We start from the raw sequence: 12244 nt of genomic DNA, 5'->3' as shown, positions 1-12244 counted from the left end.
AACTCCATCTCTACTAAAAAAAATACAAAAAATTAGCCAGGTGTGGTGGTGGGCACCTGTAGTCCCAGCTACACAGGAGGCTGAGGCAGGAGAATGGCGTGAACCCAGAAGGCGGAGTTTGCAGTGAGCCAAGATCACGCCACTGCACTCTAGCCTGGTCAACAGAGCAAGACTCCATCTCAAAAATAAATAAATAACCAGCTAGCATCATAATGACAGAATCAAATTCACACATAACAATATTAACCTTAAATGTAAATGAGCTAAATACCCCAAGTGAAAAACAGAGAATGGCAAATTTGATAAAGAGTCAAAACCCATCAGTGTGCTGTATTCAGGAGACCCATCTCATGTGCAAAGACAAACATAGGCTCAAAATAAAGGGATAGAGGAAGATTTACCAAGCAAATGGAAAGCAAAACAAACAAACAAACAAACAAAAAGTAGGGGTTGCAATCTTAGTCTCTGTTAGAACAGACTTTAAACCAACAAACATCAAAAAAGACAAAGAAGGGCATTACATACTGGTAAAAAGATCAAGGCAACAAGAAGAGCTAACTATTGTAAATATATATGCACCCAATACAGGAGAATCCAGATTCATAAAATAAGTTCTTAGAGACCTACAAAGAGACTTAAGACTCCCACATGATAATAGTGGGAGACTTTAACACTCTCCTGTCAATATTAGACAGATCGATGAGACAAAAACTTAAGAAGAATATTCAGGACTTGAACACAGCTCTGGACCAAGTGGAACTAATAGACATCTACAGAACTCTCCAACCCAAATCAACAGAATATACATTCTTTTCAGCACCACATAGCACTTATTCTATAATTGACCACATAATTGGAAATAAAACACTCTTCAGCAAATGCAAAAGAATAGAAATCATAACAAACATTCTCTCAGACCACAGTGCAATCAAATTAGAACTCAGAAATAAGAAACTCACCCAAAGTTGCACAATTACATGGAGACTGAACAACCTGCTCCTGAATGACTGCTGGGTAAGTAACGAGACTAAGGCAGAAATAAATAACTTCTTTGAAACCAATGAGAACAAAGACACAACGTACCAGAATCTCAGCTAAAGCAGCGTTTAGAGGGAAATTTATAGCATTAAATGCCTTCAAAAGAGATTGGGAAAGATCTACAATTGAAACTCTAACACCACAATTAAAAGAACTAGAGAAGCAGGAGCAAACAAATTTACAAGCTAGCAGAAGACAAAAAATAACTAAGATGAGAGCAGAACTGGAGATAGAGACACAAAAACTCCTTCAAAAAATCAATGAATCGAGGAGCTATTTTTTTTGTAAATATTAACAAAACAAATAGCTAGCCAGACTAATTAAAAAAGAGAAGAGAGAAGAATCAAATAGACACAAGAAAAAATGATAAATGGGAGATCACCTCTGATCCCACAGAAATACAAACTACCATCAGAGAATACTATAAACACTTCTACACAAATAACCTAGAAAACCTAGAAGAAATTGATAAATTCCTGGACACACACACCCTCCTAAGACTAAACCAGGAAGAAGTCAAATTCATGAATAAACCAACAAGAAGTTCTGAAATTGAGGCACTAATTAATAGCCTACCAACCAAAAAAAGCTCAGGACCAGACGGATTCACAGCCAAAATCTACCAGAGGTACAAAGAGGACCTGGTACCATTCCTTCTGAAACTATTGCAAACAATAGAAAAAGAGGGAATCCTCCCTAACTCATTTTATAAGGCCAGCATCATCCTGATACCAAAACCTGGCAGAGACACAACAACAAAAAGAAAATTTCAGGCCAATATCCCTGATGAACATCAATGCAAAAATCCTCAATAAAATACTGGCAAATCGAATCCAGCAGCACATTAAAAAGCTTATCCACCATGATCAAGTCAGCTTCATCCCTGGGATGCAAGACTGGTTCAATCTACACAAATCAATAAACGTAATCCATCACATAAACAGAACCAATGACAAAAACCAAATGATTATCTCAGTAGATGCAGAATATGCCTTTGATAAAGTTCAACACCCCTTCATGCTATAAACACTCATAAACTAGGTATTGATGGACTACATCTCAAAATAATAACAGCTGTTTATGACAAACTCACCACCACTATCATACTGAATGGGCAAAAGCTAGAAGCATTCCCTATGAAAACCAGCACAAGACAAAAATGCCCTCTCTCACCATTCCTTTTAAACATAGTATTTGAATTTCTGGCCAGGGCAATCAGGCAAGAGAAAGAAATAAAGGGTACTCAAATAGGAAGACAGGAAGTCAAACTGTCTATTTGCAGATGACCTCATTGTATATTTAGAAAACTCTATCGTCTCAGCCCCAAAACTCCTTAAGCTGATAAGCAACTTCAGCAAAGTCTCAGAATACAAAATCAATGTGCAAAAATCACAAGCATTCCTATACATCAGTAATAGACAAACAGAGAGCTAAATCATGAGCGAACTCCCATTCACAATTGCTACAAAGAGAATAAAATACCTAGAAATACAACTTAAAAGGGATGTGAAGGATCTGTTCAAAGAGAACTACAAACCATTGCTCAAGGAAAAAAGAGAGGACACAAACAAACGGAAAAACATTCCATGCCCATGGATAGGAAGACTCAGTATCGTGAAAATGGCCATACTGCCCAAAGTAATTTATAGATTCAATGGTATTCCCATCAAGCTACAATTGACTTTCTTCAGGAAATTGGAAAAAACTACTTTAAACTTCACATGGAACCAAAACAGAGCTCATATAGACAAGACAATCCTAAGCAAAAAGAACAAAGCTGCAGGCATTACACTACCTGACTTCAAGCAATACTACATGGCTACAGTAACAAAAACAGCATGGTACTGGTAACAAAACAGATATATAGACCAATAGAACAGAACAGAGGCCTCAGAAATAACACTACATATGTACAAACATCTGATCTTTGACAAACTTGACAAAAACAAGCAGTGGGGAAAGGATTCCATATTTAATAAATGATGTTGTGAAAACTGGCTAGCCACAGGCAGAAAACTGAGACTGAACCCCTTCCTTATACCTTATATGAAAATTAACTCAAGATGGATTAAAGATTTAAACATACAACCAAAACCATAAAAACCCTAGGAGAAAACCTAGGCAATACCATTCAGGACATAAGCATGGGCAAAGACTTCATGACTAAAACACCAAAAGTAATTACAAAAAGCCAAAATTGACAAATGGGATCTAATTAAAGAGCTTCTGCACAGAAAAGGAAACTATCATCCGAGTGAAGAGGCAACCTACAGAATGGGAGAAAATTTTTGCAATGTATCCATTTATCCACACACAAGGCTAATATCCAGAATCTACAAGGAACTTAAACAAATTTACGAGAAAAAGAAAACCCATCAAAATGTGGGTGAAGATATGAACAGACAGTTTACAAAAGAAGACAGTTATGTGGCCAGCAAACATACGAAAAAAAGCTCATCATCACTGGTAATTAGAGAAATGTAAATCAAAACCACAATGAGATACCATCTCATGCCATTTAGAATGGTGATCATTAATAAGTCAGGAAGCAACAGATGTGGGAGAGGATGTGAATAAACAGAAACACTTTTACACTTGGTAGGAGTGTAAATTAGTTCAACCATTGTGGAAGACAGTGTGGCAATTCCTCAAGGATCTAGAACTAGAAATACCATTTGATCCAGCAATCCTATTACTGAGTATATACTCAAAGGAGTATAAATCATTCTACTATAAAGACACCTGCACACCTATGTTTATTGCAGCACTATTCACAATAGCAAAGACTTGAAAACAATCCAAATGCCCATCAATGTTAGACTGGATAAAGAAAATGTGACACATACACACCATGGAATATTATGCAGCAATAAAAAAGGATGAGTTCATGTCCTTTCCAGAAACAAGGATGAAGCTGGAAACCATTATTCTCAGCAAACTAACACAGGAACAGAAAACCAAATACCACATGTTCTCACTCATAAGTGGAAGCTGAACAATGAGAACATATGGGCACAGGGAGAGGAACATCACACACTGGGGCCTATCAGAGGTTGGGGGGCAAGGGGAGGGATGTCATTAGGAGGAATACCTAATGTAGATGATGAGTTGATGGGTGCAGCAAACCAGCATGGCACGTGTATACTTATGTAACAAACCTGCACGTTCTGCACATGTATCCCAGAACTTAAAGTAAAATAAAAATAAATAAATAAATAAATAAATAAATAAGAAATTGAAAAAAGTCAAGGCAATAAAAACCTCAAAACATAAAAACAAAAAAATAAATCACAAGGAAATTAAAACATACCACCAGAGAAAACCACTTTTACACAAAGTAAGACAGGAAGTAAGGAAGAAAAGAAGACAGGATTGATAAAGCAACTAGTAAATAAATAACAAAATGGCAGTATTGAGTTCTTACCTATAAATGCCAACATTGAATGTAAATGGACTAACTTCTGCAATCAAAAGACATAGAGTCCTTGAGTGGTAATAAAACAAGACCCAACTATATGCTCCTACAAGAAACTCGCTTCATCTATAAAGGCATGCAAAGACTGGAAATAAAGGGATGGAAAAAGATAATCCATGCAAAGGCAAGCAAAAAAAGAACAGGAGTAGCTATATTTATATCAGAGAAATAAATTTCAAGACAAAAATGGCAAAAAAAAAAAAAGAGGCAAAGAATGTGTTGTATAATGATAAAGAGGTCAATTCAGCAAAAGGATATAAAAATTATAAATACATGTACAATCCATACCAGTGGACTGAGATATATAAAGCAAATGTTATTAGAGCTAAAAAGAGAGTGAAACCCTAACAATAATAGCTGGGGACTTTAACACCCCACTTTCAGTATTGGACAGACTATTTAACAGAAAATCAACGAAGAACATCAGACTTTATTGGCACTATAGAACAAATTAATCTAATAGACATTTAAAGAACATCTCATCTTTAAGCCCAACAGACCTGAAAGGTAAAAACAAACGTTTTTAAAGAGAATTTCATCAAACGGCTTCAAAATACACATTCTTCTCAGTACATGGAATATTCTCCAGGAAAGACCATGTGTTAGGCCACAAAACATGTCTCAAAAAAGTAAAAAATTGAATGGTATCAAGTATCTTTTCTGACCACAATGGAAAACTGAAAATCAGTAACAAGAGGAACTTTGGAAACTATACAAACTTGTGGAAAATACATCATATGCACCTATAAAACGACTTGGTCAATTAAAAACTAAGAACATTTTAAAATTTTGAAATAATGAAAATGGAAACACAACATCCCAAAACCTATGAGATAAAGCAAAAACAGTACTAAGAAAGAAGTTTATAGCAATAGATGCCTCCATCAAAAAAGCTATTAAAAACTTTAAATAACCTAATGATGCACCTTAAAAAGAACTAGAAAAGCAAATGCGAATGAAGCCTAAAATTAGTAGAAGAAAAGAAATACTATAGACAAGAGCAGAAATCAATGACTGAGACAAAAAAAAAAAAGACCAGTGAAACAACAAAAATGGTTTTTTGAAAAGAGAAACAGGTCGCTGGCAAGACGGCCGAATAGGAACAGCTCCAGTCTGTAGGTCCCAGCGAGATAGACACAGAAGACGGGGTGATTTCTGCATCTCCAACTGAGGTACCCAGTTCATCTCACTGGGACTGGTTGAACAATGGGTGCAGGCCACGGAGGGTGAGCTGAAGCAGGGTGGGACATCACCTCACCCAGGAAGTGCAAGCATTCAGGGCATTGCCCACCCCTAGCCAAGGGAAGCTATGAGAGACTGCACCGGGATGAATAGTGCACTCCATCCCAGATACTGTGATTTTTCCATGGTCTTCACAACCAGCAGACCAGAGATTCCCTCTGGTACCTACACCACCAGGACCCTGGGTTTCAAGCATAAAACTGGGAAGCCGTTTGGGCAGACACCGAGCTAGCTGCATGAGCTTTTTTTTTTTTTTCATACCCCAGTGGCACCTGGAATGCCAGTGAGACAGAACCATTCACTCCCCTGGAAAGGGGGCTGAAGCCAGGGAGTCAAGTGGTCTGGCTTGGCAGTCCCACACACACGGAGCCCAGGAAGCTAAGATCCACTGACTTGAAATTCCCACTGCCAGCACAGCAGTCTGAGGTCAACCTGGGATGCTTGAGCTTGGTGGGGATTGGGGCGTCTGCCATTGCTGAGGCTTGAGTAGGTGGCTTTACCCTCACAGTGTAAACAAAGTCACGGGGAAGTTCAAACTGGAGGGAGCCCACTACAGCTCAGCAAGGTCCCTGTGACCAGACTGTCCCTCTAGATTCCTCCTCTCTTGGCAGGGCATCTCTGACAAAAAGGCAGCAGCCTCAGTCAGGGACTTAGAGATAAAACTCCCATCTCCCTGGGACACAGCACTTGGGAGAAAGGGTGACTGTGGGCACAGCTCCAGCAGACTTAAACATCCCTGCCTGACAGCTCAGAAGAGGCAGCGGATCTCCCAGCACAGCATTCAAGCTCGGATAAGGGAGAGACTGCCTCCTCAAATAGGTACCTGACCCCTGTGTATCCTGAATGTGAGACATCTCCCAGTAGGGACCAACAGACATCTCATACAGGAGACCTCTGGCTGGCATCTGGTAGGTGGCCCTCTAGGACAAAGCTTCCAGAGGAATAAACAAGCAGCAATCTTTGCTGTTCTGCAGACTCCACTGGTGATACCCAGACAAACAGGGTCTTGAGTGAACCGCCAGCAAACTCCAGGGAACCTGCAGCAGAGGAGCCTGACTGTTAGAAGGAAAACTAACAAACAGAAGGCAATACCATCAACATCAACAAAAAGGACAACCATGCAAAAACTCCATCCAAAGGTCACCAGCGGCAAAGACCAAAGGTAGATAAATCCACGAAGATGGGGAGAAACCAGTGCAAAAAGGCTGAAAATTCCAAAAAACAGAATGCCTCTTTTCCTCCAAAGCATCACAACTCCTCACCAGCAAGGGAACAAAACTGGGTGGAGAATGAGTTTGACCAATTGACAAAAGGAGGCTTCAGAAGGTGGGTAATAACAAACGTCTCTGAGCTAAAGGAGCATGTTCTAATCCAATGCAAGGGAGCTAAGAACCTTGAAAAAAGCTTAGATGAGTTACTAATTAGAATAACCAGTTTAGAGAAGAACATAAATGACCTGATGGAGCTGAAAAACATAGCATGAGAACTTCAGGAAGCATACACAAGTATCAATAGCTGAATTGATCAAGTGGAAGAAAGGATATCAGAGATTGAATATCAACTCAGTGAAATAAAGTGAGAAGACAAGATTAGAGGGAAAAAAGAGTGAAAAGAAATGAATAAAGCCTCAAAGAAATATGGGACTATGTGAAAAGACCAAATAAATCTGTGTTTGACTGGTGTGCATGAAAGTGATGGGAAAAGTGGAACCAAGTAGGAAAATATTCTTCAGGATATTATCCAGGAGAACTTCCACAACCTAACAAGGCAGGCCAACACTCAAATTCAGGAAATATAGACAACACCACAAAGATACTCCTTGCGAAGAGCAATCCCAAGACACAAAATCGTCAGACTCACCAAGGTTGAAATGAAGGAAAAAATGTTAAGGGCAGCCAGAGAGAAAGGTTGGGTTACCCACAAAGGGAAGCCCACCAGACTAAGAGCAGATCTACCAGCAGAAACCCTACAAGCCAGAAGAGAGTGGGGGCCAATATTCAACATTCTTAAAGAAAATAATTTTCAATCCAGAATTTCACATCCAGCCAAACTAAGCTTCATGAGCAGAGGAGAGCGAAGGAGAAATAAAATCCTTTACAGACAAGCAAATGCTTAGAGATTTTGTTACTACCAGGCCTGCCTTACAAGGGCTCCTGAAGGAAGCACTAAACATGGAAAGGAACAACCGGTACCAACCACTGCAAAAACATGCCAAACTGTAAAGACCACTGATGCTAAGAAGAAACTGCATCAACTAACAAGCAAAATAACCAGCTAACATCATAATGACAGGATGAAATTCACACATGACAATATTAACCTCTTATAAATGGGCTAAATGCCCCAATTAAGAGACACAGACTGGCAAACTGTATAAAGAGTCAAGACCCATCAGTGTGCTGTATTCAGGAGACCCATCTCATGTGCAAAGACACATATAGGCTCAAAATAAAGGGATGGAGGAATATTTACCAAGCAAATGGAAAGAAAGAAAAAAAAAAGCAGGGGTTGCAATCCTAGTGTCTCACAAAACAGACTTTAAACCAACAAAGATCAAAAGAGACAAAGAAGGGCATTACATAATGGTAACGGGATCAATGCATCAAGAAGAGCTAACTATCCTAAATATATACGCACCCAATACAGGAGCACCCAGATTCATAAAGTAAGTTCTTAGAGACCTACAAAGAGACTTAGACTCCCACACAATAATATGGGAGACTTTAACACACCATCGTCAATATTAGACAGATCAACAAAACAGAAAATTAACAAGGATATCCAGGACTTGAACTCAGCCCTGGAACAAGTGGAACTAATAGACATCTACAGAACTCTCCACCTCAAATCAACAGAATATACATTCTTCTCAGCACCACATCGCACTTATTCCAAAACTGACCACATAGTTGGAAGTAAAGCACTCCTCAGCAAATGTAAAAGAACAGAAATTATAACAAACCGTCTCTCAGACCACAGTGCAATCAAACTAGAACTCAGGATTAAGAAACTCACTCAAAACCGCTCAACTACATGGAAACTGAACAACCTGCTCCTGAATGACGACTGGGTACATAACGAAATAAAGGCAGAAATAAAGATGTTTTTTGAAACCAATAAGAACAAAGACACAACATACCAGAAGCCGTGGGACACATTTAAAGCAGTGTATAGAGGGAAATTTACAGCACTAAATGCCCAAAGAGAAAGCAAGAAAGATCTAAAATTGACACCCTAACATCAAAACTAAAAGAACTAGAGCAGCAAGAGCAAACAAATTCAAAAGCTAGCAGAAGGCAAAAAATAACAAAGATCAGAGCAGAACTGAAGGAAACAGAGACATAAAAAAACCTTCAAAAAATCAATGAATCCAGGAGCTAGTTTTTTGAAAAGATCAAGAAGATAGATAGACCACTAGCCAGACTAATAAAGAAGAAAAGAGAAAAGAATCAAATAGACACAATAAAAAATGATAAAGGGGATATCACTACTGATCCCACAGAAATACAAACTATCATCAGAGAATACTATAAACACCTCTATGCAAATAAACTAGAAAATCTACAAAAAATGGATAAATTCCTGGACATACACACCCTCCCAAGACTAAATCAGGAAGAAGTCAAATCCCTGAATAAACCAGTAACAACTTCTGAAATTGAGGCAGTAATCAATAGCCTACCAACATAAAAAAGTCCAGGACCAGAAGGATTCACAGCCAAATTCTACCAAAAGTACAAAGAGGACTTGGTACCATTCCTTCTGAAACTATTGCAAACAATAGAAAAAGAGGGAATCCTCCCTACCTCATTTTATGAGGCCAGCATCATCCTGATACTAAAACCTGGCAGAGATACAACAAAAAAAGAAAATTGCAGGCCAATATCCCTGATGAACATCAATGTGAAAATCCTCAATAAAATACTGGCAAACCAAATCCAGCAGGACATTAAAAAACTTATCTACCACACTCAAGTCAGCTTCATCCCTAGGATGCAAGGCTGGTTCAATACATGCAAATCAATAAACATAATCCATCACATAAACAGAACAAATGACAAAAACCACATGATGATCTCAAAAGACTTTCAACAAAATTCAACAGCCCTTCATGCTAAAAATTCTCAATAAACTAGGTATTGATTGAATATACCTCAAAATAATAAGAACTATTTATCACAAACCCACAGCCAATATCATACTGAATGGGCAAAAGCTGGAAGCATTCCCTTTGAAAACTGGCATAAGACAAGGATGCCCTCTCTCACCTCTCCTATTAAACATAGGATTTGAATTTCTGGTCAGGGCAATCAGTTAAGAGAAAGAAATAAAGGGTATTCAATTAGGAAAAAAGGAAGTCAAATTGTCTCTGTTTGCAGATGACATGATTGAATATTTGGAAAACCCCATCATCTCAGCCCAAAATGTCCTTAAGCTGATAAGCAACTTCAGCAAAGTCTCAGGATACAAAATCAATGTGCAAAAATCATAAGCATTCCTATACACCAATAACAGACAGATAGCCAAATCATGAGTGAACTACCATTCACAATTGCTACAAAGAGAATTAAATACCTAGGAATACAACTTACAAGGGACGTAAAGGATCTCTTCAAGGAGAGCTACAAATCACTGCTCAGGGAAATAAGAGAGGACACAAACAAATGGAAGAACACTCCGTGCTCATGGATAGGAAGGATCAGTATCGTGAAAATGGCCATACTGCCCAAAGTAATTTATAGATTCAATGCTATCCCCATCAAGCTACCATTGATTTCTTCACGGAATTGGAAAAAACTACTTTAAATTTCATATGGAACCAAAAAAGGGCCCGCAGAGCCAAGACAATCCTAAGAAAAAAGGACAAAGGTATCATGCTGACTTCAAAGTATACTACAATGCTACAGTAACAAAAACAGCATGGTACTGGTACCAAAACAGAGAGATAGACCAATGGAACAGAACAGAGGCCTCAGAAATAACATCACACATCTACAACTGTTGCGGGAAGTCAGGGACCCCAAACAGTGGGACTGGCTAAAGCTGCAGCAGAAGAACATAAATTGTGAAGATTTCATGGACATTTATTAGTTCCCCACATTAATACTTTTATAATTTCTTACGCCTATCTTTACTGCAATCTCTGAACATAAATTGTGAAGATTTCATGGACACTTATCACTTCCAATCAATACCCTTGCGATTTCCTATGCCTGTCTTTAATCTCTTAATCCCATCATCTTCGTAAGCTGAGAAGGATGAATGTCACCTCAGGACCCTGTGATGATTGTGTTAACTGCACAAATTGTTTGTAGATCATGTGTGCTTGAACAATATGAAATCTGGGAACCTTGAAAAAAGGAACAGGGTAACAGCAATGTTCAGGGAACAAGGAAGATGGCCTTGAACTCTGACTGCTGGTGAGCTACGTGGAACAGAGTCATATTTCTCCTCTTTCAAAAGCAAATAGGAGAAATATCGCTGAATTATTTTTCTCAGCAAGGAACATCCCTGAGAGAATGTGCCCTGAGGGTAGGTCTATAGATGGCCCCCTTGAGATGGCCGCCTTTTACGTTGAAGCCGAAGGGATGAAATAAGCCCCGGTCTCCTGTAGCGCTCCCAGGCTTATTAGGATGAGGAAATTCCCGCCTAATAAATTTTGGTCAGACAGGTTGTCTGCTCTCACACCCTGTTTCCTGATAAGATGTTATCAATGACAATGCATGCTCGAAACTTCATTAGCAATTTTAATTTCGCCCCATCCTGTGGTCCTGTGATCTCACCCTGCCTCCACTTGCTTTGTGATATTCTATTACCTTGTGAAGTATGTGATCTCTGTGACCACACCCTATTCGTTCACTCCCTCCCCTTTTGAAAATCACTAATAAAAACTTGCTGATTTTAAAGCTCCGGGAGCATCACAGAACCTGCCGATGTGTGATGTCTCCCCCGGACAACCAACTTTAAAATTTCTCTCTCTTGTACTCTTTCCCTTTATTTCTCAAACCAGCCGAGATGCTTAGGGAAATAGAAAAGAACCCACAGTAAATATCGGGGGTGGGGTTTCCCCCAATATACAACCATCTGATCTTTGATAATCCTGACAAAAACAAGCAATGCGGAAAGGAATCCGTATTTAATAAATGGTATTGGGAAAACTGGCTATCCATATGCAGAAAGCTGAAACTAAATCCCTTCCTTAAACCTGATACAAAAATTAACTCAAGTTGGATTAAAGACTTAAACATAAGATGTAAAACCATAAAAACCCTAGAAGAAAACCTAAGTAATACCATTCAGGACACAGGCATGGGCAAAGACTTCATGACAAAAATCCCAAAAGCAATGGCAACAAAAGCCAAAATTGACAAATAGGATCTAATTAAACATAAGAGCTTCTGCACGCAAAAGAAACTATCATTAGAGTGAACAGGCAACCTACTAAATGGGAGAAAATTTTTGCAATCTATCTATTGACAAAGGACCAAT

Source organism: Macaca thibetana, chromosome 10 (genome assembly GCF_024542745.1).
Source record: "Macaca thibetana thibetana isolate TM-01 chromosome 10, ASM2454274v1, whole genome shotgun sequence".
Classification (NCBI taxonomy): domain Eukaryota; kingdom Metazoa; phylum Chordata; class Mammalia; order Primates; family Cercopithecidae; genus Macaca; species Macaca thibetana.
The sequence above is the reverse complement of the archived record's forward strand: the minus strand, read 5'-3'. Positions refer to the sequence as shown.